The following is a 24,936-nucleotide window of genomic DNA, read 5'->3' on the forward strand; positions in this document are numbered from 1 at the left end:
ATAAGCATCATGTGCATGCCTGGTGCTCTCAGAGGTCAGAGGAGGGCGTCAGTTCCTCTGGAACTGGGGTTATGGATGATTGAACTACCACGGGAGTGCTGGGAATTGAACCTAGGTCCTCCGCAAGAGCAGCCAGTGCCCTTAACTGCTGAACCATCTCTCCAGCCCCAGAAATTGAGAGCTTTGAAAAGTGTCTCTCTTTTTTTCCCCCCCGAGACAGGGTTTCTCTGCGTAGCTTTGCGCCTTTCCTGGAACTCACTCTGTAGACCAGGCTGGGCTGGAACTCACAGAGATCCACCTGCCTCTGCCTCCCAAGTGCTGGGATTAAAGGCGTGTGCCACCACCACCCGGCGAAAAGTGTCTCAATATTTGAAACAACGGCTCACATGTGCTGCTTGTGGGGTGGGGGGATACGAGAGTGTGGCTTTCTCTCGTTTGTTGACACACGTTTGAAAGCAATCTGCCGGATGAGGAGGATGGCCTTGCTCGCTTTTGACTGTGAGAGTTGGGTTTCTGTTGCTGTGACCGAACACTGGAGGGAATCAGCTCAGAGGACGAGTGTTGACTTCCATTTGACTCACGGTTTCCAAGGCTTCAGCTCATGGTTGGTCCAGTCACGTTGGGACCTGTGGTGAGGCAGAACACCATGGTAGTGAGAGAGAGCCATAGAGGAGGCTCTCACTGTGGACGGAAGGAAAGGAGAGAGGGTGGGGGGGAGTCTGCGGCCTCAGTATTCCCGTCTAGGATACACCGCCAGTGACTTAGCCTCCTCCTCCTAGATTCGCTCTTCTGGAGATCTCAGCATCTCCCGACAGGTCCGAGGCTGGCAGCCATGCCTTTTTACATAAGAGCGTCTGTGAGTCATTTTGGATCCAAACTGTCACCGGGCTACTTAAACCTCCCGATGCACCAAATTTAAATTTGTGCATCCCTACCGATGTCCTCGGAGGGAAATTAGAAGATAACGTCCTACCTCTTGAAAATCAGAAAATGAGGGCTTTGTGTATCACCCGCAAAATCAAAACGTGTAGGAGACATTGCCGCTTGGAGCCGTCTAAATGAATGGCAACTCTTAGGAGAGGCATTGTAGAAAATGTCATCGCTTGGGAAGTCTAGCAGAAATTTAGAAAATTTTCCTGGGAAGGTAACCTAAGGCCACAGGAAAAAAAAAATCTCTGCTGCCTGTTTTATTTTGTGTATGTTCTGTTCTGTTCCAGAAAGGACCTGAGGTAGCTTATCAGGGGGACAGAGAACAGAAGTTTAATGTACACTGGAAAGGACGGAGTGGAGAAAAAAGGTCTGTGTGGACAGCATGGAGCTGGGAGGAGATCCACGTGCAGGCTTAAATGCTTCCTTCCAGGGGGCTGCCAGCCCTGGGAGCTACCGGAGCAAGGAAAACAGACGAGTGCGTGACATCAAAGCAGATCAATTGCTCAGGAGAGCGGTATTTTTGGAGCTCAGGAAAGAGAGGCCTTTCCCCGGCAGGCCTCCCCCCACCATCTGTGAACGTAGGAAAGCCACAGTCCTAAGAGTATCCTGCATCTGCTGCGGCCTCCTGCAGCCCCGAGATACTGGGGGGGGGGGGGGCAGCTCAGCTTGTTCCTGAACACTCTGTATAATGCACATTCTTCTGTTATTTTTATTTTATGTGCTGCATGTTTTGTCTGCATGTATGTATGTGCACTACCTACATGCAGTGTCCAAGGAGGCCAGAAGAAGGCATTAGATCTCCTGAGACTGGAGTTGCAGATGGTTGTAAGCCACCATGCCGGTGCTGGGATTCGAACTTGGGTCCTATGGAAGAAGTACAAACCTTTCAGAATTTATCTTAGGGGCCACGAATGTAGAAGATCTGGCCAGGCGCCGTTTTTTGGCCTCTGTGCACATCGTGACGAGTGTGAGGTACCATGTGAGACCGGAAGTGAAACTACGTGAGAAGCTCGGCCGGCCATGGGCACAGCCCCCTGCACCCCTTTTCCTTCTCTGTCGGGGCTGGGGGGGGGGTCACACCCAGGTCCTTGTCCTTGTTAGATGATCACCACCACAGAGCATCACCCCAGCCCTTCACACTGTGCCTGCAAAACCCTCCAGCCCTTAGCCTGCTGTGTCTCCACTCTCCAGTCTTCGTGAACTTGAGACCCATCCCAAGGTCCACAGGGTGGGACGGGGCGGGCGATTCACCCGTGCGCCGCCGCCCCCCTGTATTCAGGGGTTCTCCCCCCAGTCAGATGCTGCTGTGGGAGCGTTCTCATGCTAGAGGATAAACAGACCTGAAACTTTTGGTGGGAGCCTGGGGCTTTCCCTACCTGGAGGCCATTGGGGAGCAGCCTGCTCATTAAAGGGTAAGGCTCGGGCTCCATCACACAGTGCTCCAGTGAAGTGCTCCTCGGTTGGCAGGGCGGGTGCGCCATCTAGTGGTTACTCCCAGAATAGTCACATGTTTCTTTCCCGAGGCTCTAATGACCTAGGGGCGTGTCCAGCACTCTGCCAAAGATTAATAAGAGGTGGGGGCATCTCTGGTTCCCCTATGTCCAACCTGGCTAAGCGTGAGGGTGGTTGTAAGGGTCTGCGTAAATGGGGCGTCAACTTGGGCGAGGAACTCAGCTAATTGGGAGGTGACAAACTCAAGATCTCAGAGTTCCGTCTGTCTACACTTTCAGCCCAGAAGCTTTGCGCCGCCCCTTCCTGTCTGGCTCCCCCCATGCTGCCTTGCCTACCGTCCGCGTCTGCCCTGCAGGACCCTGTAATTATCTTTTTTCTACCAAGCAGAAGACCCGCCAAAGGGGGTAAGGGCACCTTTCCTGAGCTGGGGGTGAGAGTTCCAGCTTGGTTGAGACTGGACCCTGCAGGATTTAGCTCTCCCGGGCAGGCCAGATGGAGAACCAACCACCAGCAGAGGTGGATGGTGGCTGCCCAGGCCTTGATGTGGGTGCAGAAATCAGTGAGCAGACATTGATCTGGATGCGAGCCTCCAGATGTGGCGTCTCAAGACAGAGCCTCGGTGGTCAGTCCAGGAGGGTCCCTTCTTAGGACACCCTAAATATCCTCAGAGGAGCGTGAGGCCTCAGGGCTCAGAGTGTCCAGCAGCCAGAACGAGGACCTCTCTCCACCGCTGAAATAATCTGAATTGGTGTATAAGGGTTAGGTCTGCAGGGACCAGAGCTGGCAAAACTTGGTTATACAGAAAAGGGAAACAAGATTAAAGGCTTGCGACATTCCCCAACACTCATGTATGCGGAGTGACTTAATCCACTGGCATTTCCACACCCTAGGTCTTATGTTTATTTTCGTTTTATACGCAAAGGAAATGATGCACAGAAATGTTTAGCAACCGGCCAAAGTCACACAGCAACAGGGAGGCAGAACTGGGCTTTGATCCCAGGCAGAGGAGCAAGAAGACCTGTGTTTGCTCTCTGGTCCTGGGGAGGCTCTATGCTTGGAAGCAGCCAAGAGCTTGGATGTTTGGGTCCGAGAGCTCTGGCTTCATCCCGGGGCGGGGGGGCCTCTTCCTTCCAACTGCGAGATGTCAGGTGGGTTCCAGTCTCCTTAGTTGAGTGTGAAAGAGACCCACTCTACCTTCCTAGGACACGGAGGTGTTTACACAAGCTGATGATGTCACGGGCACGCAGGAAAGCACTCACCCCCACACGGACTCTACGTGGCTTCTTTACAGGAACTTCTGCTGCCCGGTCCTGCGCCTCAAAGGATGATGCATGTGACTAAATCAGAAGAGATTTCACTGGAAATTCCCGCAGGCCACTCAAGCCTCATCCGGCCTGGGGCAGGAGCCCTGCATCCAGCTTGTGGCGCCGTGGGAACCCCGTGAGAGAGAGCGTTCTGCTTGTTGCTTTCTTGCCAGCTCAGCCCAAACCTTTCCAGTGCGGCAGGCCGGCAGGCTGTCCCTGCTCTCTTTGCTGAGGGTAAGGGGCGGGGTTGCAGCTGGCAGCCTGCTGGGCCTGCGCAGTCCTGCCAGGGTCTGATTCTGTAAGCTCTTGATACCCGGCCCCAGAGGCGGTGGGCCTGGCAGGGGAAGGCTGAAGTTATCCCGTCAAAGAGCGCCAGGCCTCTGGAGAACCACTGTGGAGAGCAGGAAGCAGGCCCTCGAGGAGAGGCCTGAGTGGGGGAGGATGCCCGGCAGCCTGGGTACCACTTACCACTTGCTTTCTATCAGCCGACCGGGGATGCTCAGCGGAGAAGGATGAGGGAAGCCTGGCTTTGTGAAAGGATATGCTTCAAGTGGGTTGAAGTGTCAGATTAACACACATTTAATCAACACAAAACGTCCTCCCGCCACGCTTTATGTAAAGTAATACGTACTTGTATTCAGAGATGCTGAAGGGAAGTCCCAGAAAAATCTTCCTCCAGGCAGCAGAAGAGGACCTTAGTTCTGAAGATAGGGAAGGGATGAAGGATCGTAGGTGTGAGGGGCGCCTGGGGTGCGCGCACAGATGGTTGTTTGTCTTAGAACATGACCTAGAAAAGTGAGAAATAAAAGGTGCTTTCACTTAGAGCACGAGGTCCAGCCAAGGCTCACCGGCCTTTCGTGGAGGCTTTTCCTCCACAAACCTAAAGTTGTTCTTTCACGGGTCTGAAGCCCTTGGGTGGTCTTGTCTTCACAGAGGTGTTTTTCTGGGGTGCTCTGCTGCCTCCTTCCTGTGCTAGGGGTGGGGGTGGAGCTGACCAAGGGCCTTGCATGTCCTAGGGGAAGAATGCGGAAATGGTTTCAGAGAGGTTAGCAGGGACCAAGCCAGAGGGGGAGTGGGGTTCGTGGGTGATGTCTGGGGACTCTGCGCAGGTTTGTAAGGAAGGAAGAGAACTGACTGACTTGTGCTTTACAGGAGCCTTATCATTAAGGACTTGGCACAAGTAATAAAGACAGGTAAACGCAGAAGGCAGGAGGAGGGTGAAGGGGAACAGCTGAGTACGCGTGATCTGATGGGGGAGGGGGAGGGGGCTGTTAGGGAAGGGGGAGGGGAATAAACACAGAAGGAAGGGGGGTGATTAAAATAACAGTAAGGACTGTTGTGGAATGTTAGTTTAAGATGTGTTACATTTGCTTATGCTGTGGAATATTTGCTTAATGATGTAAAGACGGGCTGCATTCTTTTATGTTGCATTTGTTTAACTCTGTGAAGCTGTGTTACTTTGCCTGCCTAAGACACCTGATGGCCTAATAAAGAGCTGAACGGCCAATAGCGAGGCAGGAGAAAGGATAGATGGGGCTGGCAGGCAGAGAGAATAAATAGGAGGAGAAATCTAGGCTCAAGAGGGGAGTGAGAAGCAAGAAAAGGAGGAGAGGAAGACACTAGGGGCCAGCCACGCAGCCACATAGCCACGTAGCCACACAACCAGCCACAAAGTAAGAAGGAAAGAAAGATATACAGAATAAAGAAAGATAAAAAGCCCAGATGCAAAATGTAGTTAAAGAGAAACAGGATGAATTAAGTTAGAAAGGCTGGCTAGAAACAAGCCAAGCTAAGACCAGGCATTTGTAAGTAAGAATAAGTTTCCATGTATTTATTTGGGAGCTGGGTGGCAGGCCCCCAAAGAGTAGAAAACAAAACAACTACAAAAGACATCTGAAGAAGCCACAGTCATGACTTCTAAATTTTTTTTTTCTACTAGGCAGGACTGTCATCTGATGAACTGTCTCGACTGATTTGGCAACTGGGGAGAGTGAATTAATCATGTTTTTATTTTTGGATGCTTTTACATCATGGGTATTGAAGTCAGGAGTGTCACCTGATGAGAAGACCTTTGAGTCACCCCCTCAGTGGAGGACTGAGCATCTAGAACATTGATGCTGCCCTCTGAGTGAGTGAGAATTAAGCCTTCATTGGAGTTTTTTTTTTTTTTTCTTTGTCCTAGCAATTGGTCCATTCTGACAGTGACAATTGCTGGCTCTAAGCAGGCAGAAGCCTTTCGGGTAGCTGATGTAATACATGTGTGTAATGATAGGCTGTCCAGTGGTTTGAACCCTGGCCAGGTCAAGTCTGATGTGAGAAGAGGGAGGGAGAAGTAAAGGCCGGAGTCTGGCCATCTGAGATGTTATTGTCAGGAAGACACTCCTGACACACAGGAAGGAAGAGAGCTGAAGGGCCTTGATGGTGCACGCACCACCAACCCCTGAGACCAGGCTCAGCGGACCCACAGAGGGAACTCAGAAGAGAGAAACTGAACTCCGGGCATGGTGGTACACACCTTTGATCTGGGCATGTGAGCCCCAGGAGGCTGAGGCAGGAGGATCAAGAGTTTGATGGGCAGTTGGGGTTATATACTGAGACCTTGGAGAGAGGGAGGGGGGAAAGGAAGAGAGAGAGAGAGAGAGAGAGAGAGAGAGAGAGAGAGAGAGAGAGAACACATAGGAAGTAATACTTCACAGTGACCTCTGAGCCAGCCATCCATCCACCCATCCATCCACCCACCCATCCATCCATCCATCCATCCATCCATCCATCCATCCATCCACCCACCCACCCATCCATCCATCCATCCACCCACCCACCCACCCATCCATCCATCCATCCATCCATCCATCCATCCACCCACCCATCCATCCACCCATCCACCCACCCATCTATCCACCTACCCATTCACCCACCCACCCATCCATCCATCCACCCACCCATCCATCCATCCATCCATCCATCCATCCATCCATCCATCCACCCACCCATCCATCCACCCATCCACCCACCCATCTATCCACCTACCCATTCACCCACCCACCCATCCATCCATCCACCCATCCATCCATCCATCCATCCATCCATCCATCCATCCATGCATCCATCCATCCACTGAGCTCCTGCATTGTGCAAAGCACAGCTCTGGGAACGCAGGAAACAGCCAGCTGAGCGACTTCAGGTCGGATCGGGGGTCCCTTAGCCAATGCTCTGCCACCAAGAGTGCCCGAGATAAACAGCTTAAAGGAGGAAGTGTTGGCTTTGGCTTTGGCTCCGGTGGCCCCTGCTGCTTTGACCCGTATGACAGGAACACCCCCCAGAGCAAACATGCTCATCTTGTGGCAGCCAAGAAAAGAGAGCGATGGGGTGGGGTGGGGAGGAACAGGCTGGAGACCCAGAAGCTCTTCCAAGGTCATACCTCAGCTGACCTAACTGTCCCACAGGCCCTGCTGCCTGGAGGTTCCACTGCCTCTCTGTGGCGCTGTAGGCCAGCAGTCAACCCTTTAACACCTAGGCTTGTGGGGGATGTTTAAGAGCCAGGGGCCATATGGCAAGGGCTGTGAAGGGGCTGACAAATGTGTAATCAAGGGATTCTGCTTTGCCAGGAAGCAGGGCAAAGAGTCCTCTCCCAGGACCCAGGGGAAGGAAAGGGGTGACCTAGAGCGGTGTGGAGGAGAGCTCAGGCGGAGAGAAAGAGGCTGGGTCATTAACTGTCAACTTGTCTTGATGCAGAGTCACCTAGGAAGTCTCTGTAGGAATGTTCTAGATCAGGTTGGCCTGTGGGCATGTCCGTGGGGGATTGCTTTGATGATGTGGGGATACCCAGGCCTCTGTAGGTGGTACCGCCTGGGCAGAAGGTACTGGACTTTGTACGTGTAGAACAAGCTAAGCACTAAGTTTGTACTTACGCTCTGCTCTTGGCTGTGGGTGTAACCAGCTGCTTCAGGTTCCTATCTGGACTTCCCCTCAATGACACACTGCAGCCTAAATTTCTGTCAGGGAATTAGCATAGCAACAGGAAGTGACCTAGCACCCTGCTTCCTGCTCTGTTTTAAAGGACCCACCCCCACCTTCCACACTGGGGGAGTTCTGTGGGTAGACTCGTCCCAGGTGGGTGGCGTCTGCTTGAAGCTGACAAAAGCCCACCTTCTCCAACCCCCCCCCCCCAGGACAGTGGACTCAGACACAGGACCAAGCTCCCTGATGCTGCAGGCAGCCAGCGTGTGCAGTGTGATTGAATGTTGATTTTATTGCTAGAATTTTTCCATCCTTGGTTCCCACGGATCCAAGCCAGAAGCTTGCATCCGGGAACCTCGTCATCTTGTGATATTGGGAGTGGAGGGGAAGGAGCCTTGGTCCCGAGCAGGGATCGGGTTCCGTGGAAGGAACCTGGCTCGTTCACAGGGCCTGGTGACAGAGTGGTCCCAGTGTGCCCGGATCCTGACATAACAGCTGTGGCACTTGTGCCTTGTCCCCACTCACATTGGTCCTAACTTTCAGATGTCACCTAAGCCACATCGCATATGGCAAGCCACCGCAGCCAGGCCACACCAGCTACACTAGGCAGGTCAGGGGTCACAGTTCCCAGGCCTTTTTCTGAAGCCGTATCACCACTTTCTTCCCGACAGATCAACTTCCGAGACTGAGAACTGGCAAAGGGATTCTTGGAGCTGGCTGGGTGCTAGGCCACAGGGTATGCCTAAGGTACCGTGGCCTAGGGCAGAGGTTTTCAACCTGTGGGTCACGACCCCCGTGACAAACCTCTCTCTCCAAACATATTTACATTACAATCATAACAGAAGCAAAATTATAGTTATGAGGCGGCAACGAAAATAACTTTATGGTTGGGAGGTCACCACAGCATGAGGAACTGTAATACAGGGTTGCATTATTGGGAAGGTAGAGAACCACTGACCTGGTGGGTCAGTACTTGGGTGAACCCGGGTTGCCCAGCATCTATCTCCAGAGGAAGAATTCTGAATGTAAGTAAGTCTTGGGTCGAAGGTGGAAGGCTTCACATCAGTCCTGTCAGTCTTGGAGGTGTGGCTGCTGGGGGCCACCCGTGATGTCTGCAGCTTTAATATACAGTACCGATGCTTGAATATGAGCAGGCTTGCAGATAATCAAAGCATGGCTGGAGGTAGGAATTTAATGTCAGGATCCCAGCCAGGGCTGGCAAGCCATATATGTGCTAATGTGGCAATTTCAACCTTGGACTTAAGGTCAAGATTGATTTAGTGAAAAATATTATTCTGCAATGGAATAGATGCCTTCTGAATTAGATTGTGGGGGATTCTGGAGGATGGGGAGTGTACGGTGTAGATAACCCAAATGGCCGAAGTAAGAACAGCTTTAAGGCAGAGTGCAATGAGACACAATATTTTTTCCTTATACGTAGGAAAAAAAAATCCTTTGTTGGCAGGCTGCATATATTTTGACAATTTTGAGAAGTAACACTGTTTTTTTTTTGTTTTTTTTTTTTTAAAAAAAAAACTTTTTATTATAGAAAATGTCAAATACTCCCTAACGTACCTGTAGTTCAACTTCTAACTTTTATTTTTGACTTTATGATACTATGAAAACAATTCACACCAGCGGAAACCATGCTTGGAAATTGGAACTCAGATCCTTTCCCTGGCCATCTCTGTGCTGTCTAGTCCTCGGACAGTCCCCGTGGGTCCCGGTTCACCTACTGACCGCAAGGAGACCATCAAGGCCCCGCAGCACGGACCTGGACTGTGGGGTAGGGAAGATGAATCCAGCACATTGGCAACTTGACAATATGGCCAATTTAAGGTAGTTTTAGCAGGGTCATCATGAGTCAAGGAGCAGTTATACTGAGTTAGAGATAGCATTACTAAAGTTATTGACTTCCCCTCTAAGGAGCCAGAGAGTTAAGTTTAGGTTTCTCATGTCCCTGTCTCTGTGATTCATTTCCGCTGTCCCAGCAGATAAATATCTACAGACAGGACCAACAGGAACAAACAGGGATCCATTCTAGGGAGACGCTGCCACTGGAGTTCTATGTGATCTTTACATGCTAGCTAGGCAGTATTATTGTGATGGTTATTCTTGGTTGTCAACTTGGCTACATCTGGACTTAACTAAATCCCAAGCAGCTACACCTGTGAGGGATTTTTTCTTAATTAAATCATTTGAAGTGGGAAGACCCACTTTTCATCCAAGTCTTCTGAGGCTTGAAGAGCCACCTTCAGTCTGGGCCACACCTTCTGCTGGCAGCCTATATGAAGGACATGGAAGAAGGAAGCTTGTTCTCTTTGCCTGCTTCTCTCGCTCTTGCTAGCAAGTCCATTCCTTCACGGGCCTTAGAGCCGACTCCTTCCGGATTCTGGTGTGTACTGAAGACCAGCCGAGACATGCAGCCTCATGGACTGAACAGCTACTAGATTCATGGACCTTCCTTTGGTAGACAGCCGTTGTTGGACTAGCTGGACCACAGCCTGTAAGCCACTCCAGTAAGCACCCTTTCTATATATGTCTAGATTCATTCTATAAGTACTGTTCTTCTAGAGAGTCCTAACCAATACAACTATTATTATAAAATCATTTTAAGGGACTGGCGAGATGGCTTAGCCGTTAGAAACATTGGGTGCTTGTGCAGAGGACCTGGGTTTGGTTCTTAGAACTCACACAAAGGCTCACAATCATCTGTGACTACAGGACCAGGGGATCCGATGCCCCCTTCTGGCCCGTGTGAGCAGTGCATATATGTGGTGCAGATAAATACATGTAGCCAAATGTTTATACATGTACAACAAATAAATCTGAAAACTTATTTAAGTCCCTGGTGTGGTTCTAGCTGGGCAGTTATGCTACCTAGAAGATACGCTGTAAAACTGATTTGTTTCACTTGGGTTTTGATTTTAGAAGTCTTTTTTTATTTTTTATTTTTTGACAGGGTTTCTTTGTATAACAGCCTTGGTTGTCTGGCCTTGAACTCACAGAGATCCCCCTGCCCCTGCCTCCTGTGTGCTGGGATTAAAGGTGTGTGCCACCACTGCCTTGCCAAGCTGTTTTTCTTTTTTTTTAATTTAATGTTTGAAAATAGTTAACATTTGTCTCTTTCATAATTTTGGCCACTTATCTTTGGGCTGGATCCCTGGAAGTGGCCTTGGTGTCTTGAAGGGCAGACACTTGGGTGACTTCGCTTGTTGCTGCTAAATCCCCTCAGTACTGTGCTGGACCATTGTCACGGGCTGAATGAGGAACGTCACGGCCATTGTCACGGGCTGAATGAGGAACGTCACAGCCGGTAGGCTCAGACGCTGGAACACTTGGTCCTCGGGTGGCGCTGTGTGGGGAGCTGGTGTGGCTCTGATGGAGGAAGTAGGCTGGGGTTCTGAGAGTTCATAGCCTCAGCTCACTTCTAGTGTGCCGTCTGCTGTGGTCACGCTTGAGGATGTGAGCTCCAAGCTTTCTGCCCCTGCCCCCATCCGGCTATAAGCTGCCCAGCCTCCCGCCATGACGGACTCCTATCCTCTGGAACTGCAAGTCCAAATAAAGCCTCTCGCCCGGGGGGCCTTAGGCCATGGTGTTTGTCACAGCAACAGAAAAGTAACTAATACATTGGCCTGGAAGATGAGACCCTGAAGACTTGATCCTTACAAATGGTCCCCTTAAGGGTTTTTCCTAAAACATCATGTCCTTTGTCTTGGCGACATAGTCCTCAGGTAAGATTCATTCCCCATCTTCATTGGTCATGTCACAGCTCGGGTGTGATTAGTCTCCACTAAAACTCATGCTGAACCTTTTCCTCAAAGCAGCAGTGTTAGAGGTGATGAGGCCTACACTCTGAAGGTGAGTTCAGCTCTCTGGGGTCTTTCTGGCTTCCGCTGTTGTGTGGTGTTTTGTCTTTGCTGTGTGTCTGCTTCCTGCTGTGAGATGAAGCGCTGCGAGGTCCTTACCACCAGCTAAGAAGAAGATGGCGCCTCCACGCTCTTGAACTCCATCTCCAAACCCACAACCGAAATAAAGTATTTTGCCTTAGGACTCTTGTGACAGCAAGAGCAAACAGGCTAAGACAGTCGGGAGGTCAAGGCTCCCAAGAGCCCAAGCGTCCTGCAAACTGTAGGAAACAGTTTCACGTTAGTCCCAGGCTCAGCCCCAGAGGACCCTGGGGCAAGTCACAGTGTCCCGCCTTGAGTATTTCCAGTGTGGAGCTCCACCTTCTGGCTTTGGTTTTTGTTTTCCCGGGTGTATTTGCTTTGCTCACAGCCTGAGGGTGAGAGCTGGTTCTGACAGAGTCCCTTGACCATTTGCTGTTACCTTCTTTTCATGAAAGGCACTCGGCCAGAGGCATAGGACAGTAAGGATGTTCATGTGGTCCTGGGTGAACCGCTCCAGAGCTTCAGTGCAGAGGGAGGCTCTTCAGTGAGCGGACATTGACTATGACATGTAGGGAGCAGAGGCGGCGGTGGGTGCTGGGTAGATAGAGAGGTGAGGATCGAAGAGGAAAAGGAGTCAGAGAGTTTCCTAGAACACGTGACCACGAAGCTGATCCCTGGGAGTAAAATCTGGACCCCTGTAGAAGGTCACTGGGAAAGAAACTCCAGAGAGAAACTGGTCCAAGCACCTAGAGGCAAACTAGTTCACATGGGGTATGAAGACATTGAGGTTCTGGGGCATTAGGCTCCACTGATTATAATCAAAACTGCAGAAAACCTACTTCGGAATAGGCTCTGTGGGATGTATCGTTTAGAGCTGTAAATCACCATCACACTGGGTCCCTTCCACCAGAACACGCCGGACATTAGGCAAGATATATGTCCACCCCTAAAATTTCCTTCTCCCACTGGGTCTCAAATCCCTCTGGGTCAGCACTGTGAATGTTACTTTGCCAGTTAAAGGCAGCCTAGAAATATGCAGAATCTGTAAATATCGAAAGGTGATTTGATTATAAAAACATTAGATTTGGGGCTTGTCTCCTGGAAGACAGAGGAAGGAAGAGATAGCTTCTAAGTGCATTGGAGAACCTGAATTTGCATTTGTTGGCTATAACAAAATGTCAGCTGGTAAGTTAATGGGCTGATAATTACTATTCTTCTCTGTCAACAGGTTCTGAGGGTGCTGGTAAATGGAAATCCAGATCTCTGCTCGGAGATCAAATATATCCTGGACTTGCCTGAAAGGGGTCAGAAAAATTAAGTGAGATAAATGGGCAGAGAGGTTGGAGCAAATGTCTTTGATTTGTGCAAGAGAGCCATAAAAATAAAATCTCTGGGGCCATTTCATCTTACATCAGAAACCAAGCTTACCTCCCACTATATAGGGTCAGCATGGTGTCTCTCTCAAATGTTCAAGAAAGGGGGTGAAGGCCTGGGCACATGAAAGCATATCTGACTGAACCTGTCGTAAATGGCTTTCAGAACACTGGAACCTGGTGTTATGGGTATGCCCGAACAAAGCCTTTTCCCTCACGTGTCCCATCTGTGGGACACTAGTCCCAACTGGAGCTGTTACAGTGAGGATTGCCTTGCACAGAACAACCAATGAGTTTGGATATAACATGGTGAGCTCCATTGGAGCTCTATGACTTGTCAATCCCACATTCCAGAAGCCCAAGGCTTGTTTGTTTTTTTTTTTTCCTCCTCGGGCTAGCTGGTCCATGTGGGTGACACCGACGACGACGACGACATTGATGAATTTCACATTTGAATCTGTAGCCCATGCTCCCCTCTGCATGTCCCCCCCCCCCAAAGGCCTGCTCAACATTGCACTTGAATAGCTCACTGATTTGCTTCTGGCCAAAGGCCCCCGCCTTCAACAACTCAACTCAAGCCCCAAATATAGCAGTCCCAACACCACGCCTCCTCTTGCCATAAACCCCCTCACTCCCGGCACCTGTTTTTCCGTTTCTGATGTTGTCTCTGTATCCATCCTCTTATTCCCGACAGCTCCCCCGAATCCCAAGCTCACACCCCATCCTCTCATGCTAAATTAGCTTCCTCAGTGTCCTCCCTGCCTCCCTCTGCATTTTGACCTGGAGCTCAGCCTGGCTTGTGATTGCATCCGTGTGGATGCCATCATTCCGTTCCCTTTTGTGGCTCACGGACTAGTCATGTGACCAGAGACTGCTGAGTGGGACACAAGGCACAGTAGGTACTGGAGGGAGAATGAATTACTCAGCTCACCTATTGAGAGAATCTTTAGTGTTTGCACTGGTTCACCAGAATGATTTAAAACAGGAAGCTCTGGGGGACCAAAAGGAGAGCATTTGACACCACGAAGCATTCTGAGAACACCTCCAAATGTTCCAAGACATACCGAGCAGGGAGACGTGGGTGGTCCAGGATGGACATCGTCAGTTTGGGGCACAGCTCTGTGTCTTTGCCTGCAGGATCGTGACTGATGTAGCAGGTCCATGAGTATAAGCAGCCATGGTGTGTTCCTGACTCATCTCCAACACCTGCCAGTTCTCACTGAAGTAAATCTTGACTCCTATGGCTGTCATCAAAATGTGCTCTGAACCAGCAATGACATCATGGCCCTGCTGAGATGGAGTCCTCAAGACGGGGCTTTCTAAAGCCTGTGTAGGTGACACTCTCCCCTGCTCAGTGTGGCTGGGATTCCATGGCGATCGCAGGGCTGGTTATTTGTTAAAATGATTTAGGCACAAATGTCAGAGGAGAAGTTGGTGTCGTCAAATTAAAAATGTCCTCTAAGCTGCGACTGATGAATGTGCTGAGTTCTGCTCCCAGCCATTCGGAACGAACCCTGAATGAATAATAAACCAGGCCACCAGTGACATTTGCAGAGAGAAAGGACACCGTCTAAGCCATTAAGACCTCTGGTGCCAGTCCTGCTGCAGAGGGGGAGAAGAAAACCAATTCTCACACTCCGTGGTCCCCTCAGGGAGCTCAGCCAGACCACAGGCAGGTCAAAATACTACCGAATACAACTGGAGTGTCTTGTATTAAGCAAGAGTCAAGTTTGCAGTGAGGAGCAGATGTGGTATGTGTGTGTGTGTGTGTGTGTGTGTGTGTGTGTGTGTGTGTGTGTGTGTGTGCATATTGTATGTGTATGTGTGCATGCACTTGCTTATATATTTATATGGATTATATACGAGTGTGCACATATGAACGTATGTATCTATCTGTATGGATGCATATGTGTAGTGTAGTGTTTGTATAAGTATGTGCGTATGTGTGTTAGCCAAGGAAGATTTTATGAGTAGTTTGGAATGTTTCAGTCCAAATATAACTTCCAGGGACAATAACGGAAATAGAACATCCACGCAAACAGAGGACCTCAAACCAATCCCCAGCAGAGTGTGTAAATCAGCTGTGGAAAAGAAAAGGGCCTAGGACTCCCTAGGAGAATCTAAGGAGACAAAATCAGCTCACGATATCAAGAGCTGTGGCCTGGGGCTGGAGGGATGGCTCGGCGGTTACCAGGACTGGCTACTCTTGCAGAGGACCTGGGTTCAGTTCCCAGCACCTACTTTGGGTGCCTCATAACTGCCTGTAACTCTAGCTCCAGGGGATCTGATGTCCTCTTCTTGCCTGTGAGGACATCTGAATGTGGGTATGCATGCACGCACGCACGCATGCATGCATGCATGCACGTACGCACGAAAAGGAAAGTGTTCCCTACTATCAGGACAGGACTCAGGGACAAAGCCTGGCACACCCGGGTCACAGCTCTCCTCTCTGTCCTCTTACTGACGACTGGGATGGCATTATTCTTCAGACAATGCATGTGACCAAAGAGCAGACTGATGTTTAAATACAGAATGTTTTATGTAGTGTTAGGCTTTTTTTTTTTTTTTTTCTTTTTCTTTCTGGAACTGAAGTCACAAAGTGACCTACCCAGCTAAGGATGGAAAAGGAGCATGTTTGTCACATTAGGTCCAAGTCACTCCCAGCTTCATCTTTCTACTGTGTGAAAGAAAGGCAAGTCTCCCCTTTCCTCCTCACCCATCAGGCATGCCTACGCCGTAAAGGCAGATTTTAATTAATTCATCCAATCCTGACAACGTGACCCATTCAGGAGCTCATAGGAGTGCAGCTTGTTAGATTGATTTCCTTCTGCTATGAATTCTCCGGATGTTCTCCATGAGTGTTTTCGAGATTACAGACCTACATTCTACCCACATCCTTCCGTTTCCACACCCAGGAATATGATGGAGATTTAAAGCAATGGGATGAACAGCATCCCCGGTGAGCCCTGAAAACGCACAAGTGCCCGAACCCCCTCCATCCCACATTTGCTGAATCCAGGACTCTGGGGGCGGGGCCAGGGAAACGGTCCCAGGTGATCCCGAAGACTTTTCGCTGCAGACAGAGTTGGAAGAAGGCCACAGCTCCTTTCCTTAGGCTAAGGTGTAAAGGAAATAGTCACAGGTTCATGTTTTGGAGGAGAGAAACTTCATTTTTTTAATGGCATCAATTACAATATTATCTCAAATCCTCCCACCTCAGTAGGGTAGCTCTCATCCTTGGGAGCATTTCTGACCCAGTGTGTGACCAGCATCTACAGCCTTGGTTTTGCTGGAGTGGTCCTGGGTGGCTGCCCTCCTCTAGAAATGTTCTACTCCCCCACTTTCCTCTACTCCTCCGACCCAGGGCATCCTCCCAGCCAACATCATCTCTTCTGTAACAACACTGGTGACATTAGCTGCCTCTCTTCCCGAGAATCCCCTGGGCTCGTCAGAGGCATATAATTTAACACTTAATTGTTTTCTAATTGCTTCCGATCTGTTCTGTTCCCTCACCCTATTATAAACAGCTCAAGGGTGGGGACCATGGCTCCCTCACAGTGTCTCTAATAAGGCTAGTTGCCTGCCTGGATCACCATGGTGGCCCCAGAGGCCCAGCCTGGCATGAAATCGGCTCGCCACGAATATTAGTCGAATTAATGAATTTGTTGACAGAGCAGACATTGGAGTGTCTAATCAGAAAAGTCACATCCAGAAACAAATGAGCAGCTCCATTCTGTTCCATCTGACCAACATTTGATCAGATGAACTAAGATCCTCCTTTGGGCCGGGCACTATTCTGGGAAATTGGGAAGGTTCTTTATTAACATAAATGTGAATTTCCAAAGGTGGTCCAATCAGATGTTTTTGAGAGTGGTCTTAGACACTGACAAACAGTGCAGAGGTCACTCTGGTAATAACCACAGCCAGGAGAGATTTAGGACGGCAAACCTTGGCCTGCCTGTGAGACAGATCCAGGCAGAGGGTAGCTTTCTTCCCTTCCATGGCTCTTCCTCTCCACATTGTCAGAGTGTTAAAACCCTCTACAAACTGGGCATTGCTGCTCACTTAAATCTTGGGAAGGTAAGTGTACACGAATGCGCGCGCGCGCACGCACACACACACACACACACACACGCACACACACACGGACATATGTGGGATGGGGTCTTACTTTGTATCCCAGGCTTGTCTTAAACTTGTAATTCTCCTGAGTGTTGGGATTACAGATGTGAGCTACCACCACGCCCAGATGTTTGGATGCTTTTCGCATGGAAAACTTAACTCTTCGGCGGTGAGAACCAGCTGGGGCCATGCCTTGTCTACTGGCTCTCAGTCTCCTTTGATGTCTTTTCTCTTCCTGGAAGAATTCTAGAGCCAAGATTCTGACACCGCCCTCTAGGCGCTTACTTGGTCTGCATGTATCCAGAACTTGGCCGTTTGGTCCCAAGAAGTGCCAGTGTCCATTCTGCAGAAAGGAATCCTTCTGTACTCATGGTGGCTTTGGTTTTTAGAGTAGTAGGTCTGTCTGTCTGTCCTTCCAGGCATCTCACCGTCACCGTGCACACTCTGAGGGCAGCAGTACCGCTCCTTTGTGAGAGCACAGTTTCAGGGGCTCCCGCCTATGGTAATTATCCTGTGAACCGACTGTGGGAGAAGCAGGCTGCGGAGACCTCAACTGCTAAGTAACGAGGGCTTGAGAGGTTCCACGGACCATTAGTGTTGCTCTGGGAAGCGGGATTTTACAAAATCGTGGCAGGCACTTCGTCTGAAATCTTGTATCTTTTCAGGTAGAAATGGATATCAAAAAAGAGGAAAGGGGGCTGAGATGTGATGAAGAAATCAGAGAGATAAACAAATCCAAATGTGGATAAGGAGGAAAGGCAGAGGGCATTGGAGGGTTTCTTAGTCAGGGTTACTACTACAGTGATGAAATACTGCAGGACCAAGTTGGGGTGGAAAGGGCTTGCTTGGCTGACACTTCCACATCACTGTTCATCATTGAAGGAAGTCAAGACTCAAGCAGGGCAGGAACCTGGAGGCAGGAGCTGACGCAGAGGCCGAGGAGGGGTGCTGCTCACTGGCTTGTTCCTCATGGTTGCTCAGCCTGCTTTCTTATAGAACCCAGGACCACCAGCCCAGGGATGCTCCACCCACAACGGGCTAGGCCCTCCCCATCAATCACCAGTTAAGAAAATGCCCTCCAGGCTTGCTGACAGCCCGATCTTACGAAGGCATTTTCTCAGTGGAGGCTCCCTCCTCTCAGATGACTCTAGCCCTGTCAAGCTGACAGAAAACTATCCTTCATATAGGGCACTTAAGGGTGGACCTGGGCTACCAGCACAGGCTCTAGGAACACAGATGCTGTGGAATAATGCTCTTGTACCCTGGTTTAATAGAACGCTGATTGGCCAGTAGTCAGGCAGGAAGTATAGGCGGGATAAGCAGACAAGGAGAATTCTGGGAAGAGGAAGGCTGGGTCAGGAGACCGCAGCCTGCCGTCCAGGGAGCAGCATGTAATGGCACACAGGTAAAGCCACTGAAAATGTGGAGACATATAGATGAACAGAAATAGGTTGAGTTTAAGTGTAAGAGCTAGTCAGTGGTAGGCCTGAGCTAATGGCCGAGCAGTTTTAATCAATATAAGCCTCTGTGTGTTTATTTGGGTCTGAGCGGCTGCAGACCTGGCAGGACACAGGAAAACTCCAGCTTCACACAGGTCTTGGGCCTGTCCCCTAGGGACTCTGTTTAATTAAAACCAGTGAGAGTCCTATGGTTTGGATAGGCAGAGCACCCCAGAAGTCTCTATGTTAATCACCTGAAACCAGCTGGTGGCATTATTCGCAAGTGATCGGACCAGGTTCCACGCCTGTAATTCCAGCACTCAGGAGGCAGAGGCAGGACATGGGGGGCTACATAGAGAGACTATTTAAAAAAAATTTTTATTTTTTTGAGAGGTGATTGGAGCTTACCTCACCATTGGGTTAATCCGTGGGTGAGTTCACAGCTGAATGAGCTGTTAGGAGTGGGAACCAGCTGGAGGAAGCAGGCTGTCGGGGCCTGTATCGGAAGGGTGTATACCTCCCCACGTCTGTTCTCAGTTTCCTGACTGCCGCCAAGTGAGCCACTGTTCCCACTGGGTCCTTTCACACAACCCTGGGCTGAGACCTCTGAAAGTGTGCACACTCGTTAGCCTTTCCTGTTCACCAGTTCCCCGGGGGTATTTGTCACAGCGGTGAAAAGTGATTAACCAAGGGACCCAGGCCGATACCTGTTCAGATTCTGCGCAGAGCCAGGGCTGGGAGCCATCGGGCTCCGGTTTGAAATCCCTTTAATCTGTTGAAAGTCAGCTGTAAAGGATGGTGTGGTACAGAGGTGCGGGCAGACAATAGCATGGGGAGGGAGGGAAAGAAAGGTTTCACCCACAGGGGCTTCCGATGCAGTAGTCAAGGTCGGCAGGGGCAGGTCTTGCCATAATTCAAGTGTATGGGAGGAGACGGGTTGTGGCGGTGATGATGTTTTGGAGACTACATGCAGTGTTAGAGATGAGTCTAGGGTTAGGCCACCTCCCCACCTGGAGTGAGGTGAGGGAGGACACACCCTCAGACTGTAACCACAGGCCGGCTCCCGTCTCTTTTATGCTTTTCCGGCCATGGGTGTTTGGCATTATTTTGATTTGCATGAAAATGGTATTTTCCGCCACTGCGTTTCTTTTCCAGTTTTGCGGGGAGAGCTGGCTCCCTGGGATGCTGGAGGGATCCAGCAGGGACACCCACCCTTTTGACATTGCGGCACAGTCCCTGACATCTGCAAATATGTCTGTCGGGTGGCGTTCGCAGCTATCCTGGGCCAGCGGGGGCGAGCCTGCAGATCGGGCACACCGGCTGGTGGAGGGCCTTGGTATTCAGTGCAGTGCGGCTGGGAACAGTTCCAGATGTGGGGACGGATCCAGATGTGGGAACAGGGGTAGTGTGGGGCAGGGCACACTTGGGTTTGAATCTCAGCCCTAGCTGGACCTCAGTTTCTTTCTCTGCGGGTTGTAACTTTTGGTCGTTCAGGGCAGCTGTTGGGGTGAGCACACCAAGCGGAGCACACGGGTAGCAGAGGCCCCGGGGCCCAGCTAGCACCCAGGGACCGCCTGTAAGGGGTGCTTCAGCCCTTGAGGCTCCAGGCACAGGAGTCTTGAAAGGAGCGGTGGCATGGGAGGGGGCAGGGTGTCCACGGGGCGGCTGGGTGGCAGATGGGCCTGCCTCCCGTGGTGGCAAGGTGTGAGTGATCCTCGGCAGGCAGTACCCCTCCAGGCCGGCTTTCGGTGTGCCACCGCCAACCCTTCTGAGGGCTCCGTGACACCATTGTCCAACTCCCAAAGCCACTGCGTCCTGGTCCCCGCAGCACACAGAAGGCCCCTTTGTCTCTCACCCGCCACCTGCCTGCTGCAGAGACGAGGTGTTGACGGCCATGCTGGTGCGTGGCCAGGGCACTTTCAGCCTGGCCATTAGTCATGCCTCTTCCAGAAACCGCCTCGTCCAGGGGCAAGGGACTGGGTGGCCCTGGGAGGCCCACGCAGGGCTTTTCCGTTTCCTCTCCATGTTGATTTTTAAACAGCGGTCTGCTTTTTGGTCCCAGGGACTCTCTGGGTCAGGCCCGGGCCAGCTAGTCTATGCTGGCCCAGCGGGACTCAACACGGAGCTGCCGCCTGTGTGAGCTGCTGGCCGGAGGGTTCCCTGACAGGAAGGCAAGTCCTCTCACCAGACAGACTCCCTGGGCAGCTCTTGTGTTCCTTCCTGGAGGCCTGTGCCATCCGTGGGCCCTGGAGGGCTTCGGAGTCCGGGCCACTCTCCACTGCTGGTTTTACAGATGTGGGAGGCTGTGTTGGGGGAGGCGGGGACTGCCTAGGGAAAAGACACATCAGCAGCCCGAGGACTAGTCCAGGTTTCCAGGACCAGCGGCCCCCAGCGGCCCCAGCACAGCGGGGCTCCTGGAAGAGTCCAGTGATCTGTGCACTGGGAGCGTCTCCATCCGACTGGGGCTCTTACATGAAGGAAGTCCTGGTATTTCGGAGCTCTTCATATTGGGGGGAACTGGTATTTGGTGCTTGTTGCTCAGTAGTCCCTAGAAAACGGGAACCTTGGGTATGAGGGCTGCCACTGAGGGTCCCTGACATTCCCCAGTGCCCCCAGCACTGGGGAAGCCCCTGCCCCTGGGGATCCCTGACTGTCTAAAGCTAGGTGATTGGACCAACGTGGGAGATGCCTGAGGTGGCTTCAGAGTGTGTGTTGCTATGACCTCAGGCCTGTGTGGTGGGACTCTTCCTGTTTACCTGGACATGGCCAGGCGGCTTGCGATGAAGGAACGTGACTGTTGGCCTCTGACTGTGTACTTGAAAACCCTGTGCCTTGCTTTCCGGCGTCTTCTCCCTTTGCCATGGTAACCCGCAACACACAAGTGCCCGCCTCTTCCTGTGCCTCCTGCCCCATCAGCCTGAGTCTTGGAGTCAAGATGAGAGGACCTGCTGGCTGGGCACTGTTTAGCAGGTGTTGGCTACCCCTTCCCACCACTGCACTGCCAGATGCCCCCACCCCCCACCCCTCCACCCCCCCACCCCTGTCGGCTGTGGGACTAAGGAGGAGAAAGACCTTTCCTTGTCCCGTTCCAGATCCGCGGAAGGTTTTTCTTTGGGCCAGTGCCGGTGCCGAGGGAAGTGCCTGAAGCAGGTCAGAGGACCGCTCTGGCTGCTCGGAAGCACAGCTCCCCCACCCGCCTCTGCCTTGTCCAGCTCTTTCTAGATGAAATATTATTTGTGCTATGAATCCTCCACAAACAGGGGGAACAGGCTTCGCCCGTAAAACCCCGGGACATCTGGTTTCATTTGATTCTCACATAAACAGTAGGAACCATCTATAATTTTTTGGTATAAATATAATTGCTCACCATATCCGTGGGTTTGGTTTGCTAGGAGCCAACCAGATCCAGACAGACAATGTCCTCTGGTGGCGTCTGCACTGGACATGTGCAGAATTTTTTATTCCTTGTTGTCATTCCCCAAACAGCACAACTGTTTACATCCTTTACAAAGCACGGAGCATTTCGGCTCATTTACAGAGAACTCCAAGTCTCCCGGCAGGTGTGTGTGTGTAGGTCACATGCCAAGCTGCTGCACCCTTTTAAACAAGGGGCTCCAGTGTCCATGGCTTTGGAACCCTCAGAGGGGTCCTGGAGCCAATTCCAATGGCATTGCATTCCGAACGGTATTTGTGACATTCGTGCACTAGATAATTACGCAACGGTTATCTGAAGTTCAAGTCTCACCACTGGCTTGTGTTCTCTGGCAGCTCTCTGCAAACCTCTCTTTCCTATGGACTATTTTACAGTTTGACTCCATCACATTCTGGCTGTTATTGCCTAATTATATCTGTGCTATTAGATTCAGGCTTCTTGGGACCACACTTGTATCCCATGTAGGTCGTGTGTGTGTGTGTGTGTGTGTGTGTGTGTGTGTGTGTGTGTGGTTGCTGTCTCTCACTTCTCAGAAGACTGTCCGACACGCAGCTGGTATTTCCAGGGTCCCTGTGCCTCTTTGGGAGGGCAGGCTGCAAACTTTTTTTTATCTCAGGTTGTGTGAGGCCTGGCGCTTTTATTTATTTAGTTATTTAATTTTATGTGTATGGACATTTGTGTGCATCTCATGCATACAGTGCCCTGGGAGGACAGAAGAGGATGTTGGGTCTCTTGGAACTGGAGTTACAGATGGTTGTCAGCCCCCACATGGGTGCTGGGAACTGAAGCTGGGTCCTCTGTGAGAGCAGCCAGTGCTTTTGATTGACAGCTACTCTCCAGCCTCCCTTTTCTGGGCTGGGAAGACAGCTTAGTTAGCGAAATGCTTTTCTTGCAATCATGAGGTCCTGAGTTTGATCTCCAGAACCAATGTATAAAGTTGATCATGGGGGCAAATGCTTATAATCCCAGCGCTGGCAGGTGGAATAGGATGATCACTGGGACTTCTTAGCCAGACAGTCGAACCCTACCTCAAAAGAGATGGACAGCATCCCTGAAGATGACACCCAAGGTTATTCTCTGGTCACAACACACATGCGCGCGCGCACACACACACACACACACACACACACACACACACACACACCCCTTGACCCAACACCTGGATGCACTCCCACTGAACACACTACTAGTACCATCTAGTCTGCGGATCCCTGGGAACAAAGCCATCAGTGCTTACAATGGTAGATCTGGGCTCATGGGTCTGCTAGACATCATCTGAACGGTTAGTGTCTTTGGCTTGGGCACACATACACTTTCAGCCTCCAGAAAGCCATTGAGCTTCCTGCCAATCCCTGCTTCTTGTCCCAGAGAAGTGTCAACATCCCCAGAGTGATGTGCCTGGTGCCCCTGCCAAGGTGTTTGGCTCACACTCTTGTGGGCTGGTCCCCCCGGCAGGATGTGCATTTTGCCTCCATGCTGTCTCTGTTCTCCTTCCGTGGTGGGAGCCAGCTCCACTTCCCACTCGTTTTTCCTGCCACACTGTCCTCATCTTCCTGGGCTGTCATGCGGAAAGCAGAAACAGACCTAGTTTCATAGACTGATCTACCTCCCAGGAGTGGCTGCTATGTCCCCACAGGGGGAATTTCATACTGGAGCATGTCCTCAAATTCTTCAGTTCACTTTTCGCCCTTTTCTCAACAAGCTCTATCCCAGAATAAGCAGGGACAGTTTTTACTGGAGCTAGAATGAGGGTACTCTTGGGGTTTTATGGGGTCTCGTATCTTCTTCTGGAGGGCTTTGAGTATGTCATCTACAATTAGACCCCTTAAAATGGGCCCCAAGGAATCTGACAACTCCCAACATTCTTGGCATTCAGACCCCTGTGAATGTTCCACAGCTGCCAGCATCTGTACATTGTGTATGCATAAGCAGCCACAAAAATCACAGGCCTGCTGAGAGGACACAGGGAAGGGAGCCTGAGCTCTGATTTTTAACATATGTGCACATCTTTTACATGGCTGTACAATTTTCACTGCTAAAATTCCTTCCCCGATGGAGACATCAGCAACATCTGCCCCTCCTTCTAAGGTCCCAAATGGCAAATGGAGGTATGATTCCACTGGAGCTTACTTTTGGGGGAGCCAATGAGCTCATTGCACTGAGTGAGGGGTTATGAGCAGGAGCATGGGGGACCTTAACGCAGCCGTACTGGATGGTCTGAACCCAGCATGGATGATGACTCTCCCATGGCCACATAGATAGAGCCCCTTCTCCCCTAGCCCTCCCCCCACCTAATCCCCCTCCCCTAGCCCTCCCCCACCTACATTCTGTAGCTCCTCCTCCTCCTCAAGACCCCGAGGGCACATGCAATTAGGGCAGAATGGCATACAACTGGTGGGTGGGGTATGGTGACTGGGTGCAGGTGGGGGTCCCATGACCTTCCCTACCTCTCTGTCTTAGGCACTGTTCTGTTGCTATGAGGAGATGTCCGGACCCAGGCAGCTCTTATAAAAGAAGTGATTGAAGTGGGAATTTGCTTATAGTTTCAGAGGCTCAGTCCGTTATCATCACGGCAGGGACCGTGGTGGCGTGCATGGCAGTCATGGTGCTGGAGACATGGCTGAGAGCTGCATCCTGACCCAAAGGCAGAGGGAGAGGAGAGAGAGAGAGACTCTGAGACTGGGATGGGCTTTTGCAACCTCAGAGCCCACCCCCAGGGACACACTTCCTCCAGCAAGGCCACGCCTCCTCATCCTTCTCAAACAGTGCCACTCCCTGGTGACTAAGCAGTCACATATATGAGCCTGTGGGCGGCCGTTCTTGTTCAAACCGCCACACCCTCCTTCTGCGAAGGAGTGTCCAGCCAACAAGCCCAATGTGAGGATCTCCTGTAAGAGGCCGCATCTGACCTGACGAAGCTGGTGGCGGTTTGACTTGAGGATAGTCCCGTGCAAGTACAAATGACAAAGAGCATTGTCACCGACGTATCAGACAATGGGGGATTAATGCAAAGCCACCTCTCAAAGCCCTATTCCA

General features: G+C 51.0%; 3 long non-coding RNA genes across 3 annotated transcripts; 2 read left to right on the forward strand and 1 right to left on the reverse strand.

Annotated features, from left to right (window-relative positions):
- Positions 1-278: 278 nt before the first annotated feature.
- Positions 279-8,459, reverse strand: LOC119086525. The gene is made up of 3 exons (XR_005089831.1): positions 7,595-8,459; positions 3,642-4,698; positions 279-626 (listed from the first exon to the last, which is right to left on the reverse strand). It is a non-coding gene; the product is annotated as an uncharacterized LOC119086525 (long non-coding RNA).
- Positions 2,681-6,467, forward strand: LOC119086526. The gene is made up of 3 exons (XR_005089832.1): positions 2,681-2,786; positions 3,585-3,920; positions 5,626-6,467. It is a non-coding gene; the product is annotated as an uncharacterized LOC119086526 (long non-coding RNA).
- A 27-nt stretch (positions 8,460-8,486) lies between the features above and the next one.
- On the forward strand, positions 8,487-12,942 carry LOC119086527. The gene is made up of 2 exons (XR_005089833.1): positions 8,487-10,162; positions 10,879-12,942. It is a non-coding gene; the product is annotated as an uncharacterized LOC119086527 (long non-coding RNA).
- The last annotated feature ends 11,994 nt before the right edge of the window (positions 12,943-24,936 follow it).

The sequence above is a fragment of the Peromyscus leucopus genome, chromosome 23, assembly GCF_004664715.2.
Source record: "Peromyscus leucopus breed LL Stock chromosome 23, UCI_PerLeu_2.1, whole genome shotgun sequence".
NCBI classification, from domain to species: Eukaryota; Metazoa; Chordata; class Mammalia; order Rodentia; family Cricetidae; genus Peromyscus; species Peromyscus leucopus.